This window comes from Lynx canadensis, chromosome D3 (assembly GCF_007474595.2).
Source record: "Lynx canadensis isolate LIC74 chromosome D3, mLynCan4.pri.v2, whole genome shotgun sequence".
Taxonomy (NCBI): domain Eukaryota; kingdom Metazoa; phylum Chordata; class Mammalia; order Carnivora; family Felidae; genus Lynx; species Lynx canadensis.
This window is the reverse complement of record NC_044314.2, coordinates 75,774,771-75,775,082: the sequence shown is the minus strand read 5'-3', so window position 1 is coordinate 75,775,082 and position 312 is coordinate 75,774,771.

Below are 312 nucleotides of genomic sequence, written 5' to 3'. Positions count from 1 at the left end.
AATCCCAGAAGAATAAATTAAAGGGCCTCCCTGCCGGGGTGTTTCCATGGCGGTCCCACCCCAGAGGGGACTGCGGGTCGTTTCGGGAGCCCAGTGGGGATGCAGGCTGGAGAAATCTCGTTCTCAGGTGTCAGGAGGTCAGGGAGGCTGCAATGCCCGTCCGTTGTCCTCTGCCCTTCTGACTCGAGGTGGCCCCAAAGGCCTCCCGCGGAGGTGCGAGAGGGCCCGGGGTGCCGATGGAGACGTAAGAGGCCTTGCGTCCAGGAACCCCAAGCCCGGGGTTCCGGGTGCCGGGGCAGGTGAGGCGTCACC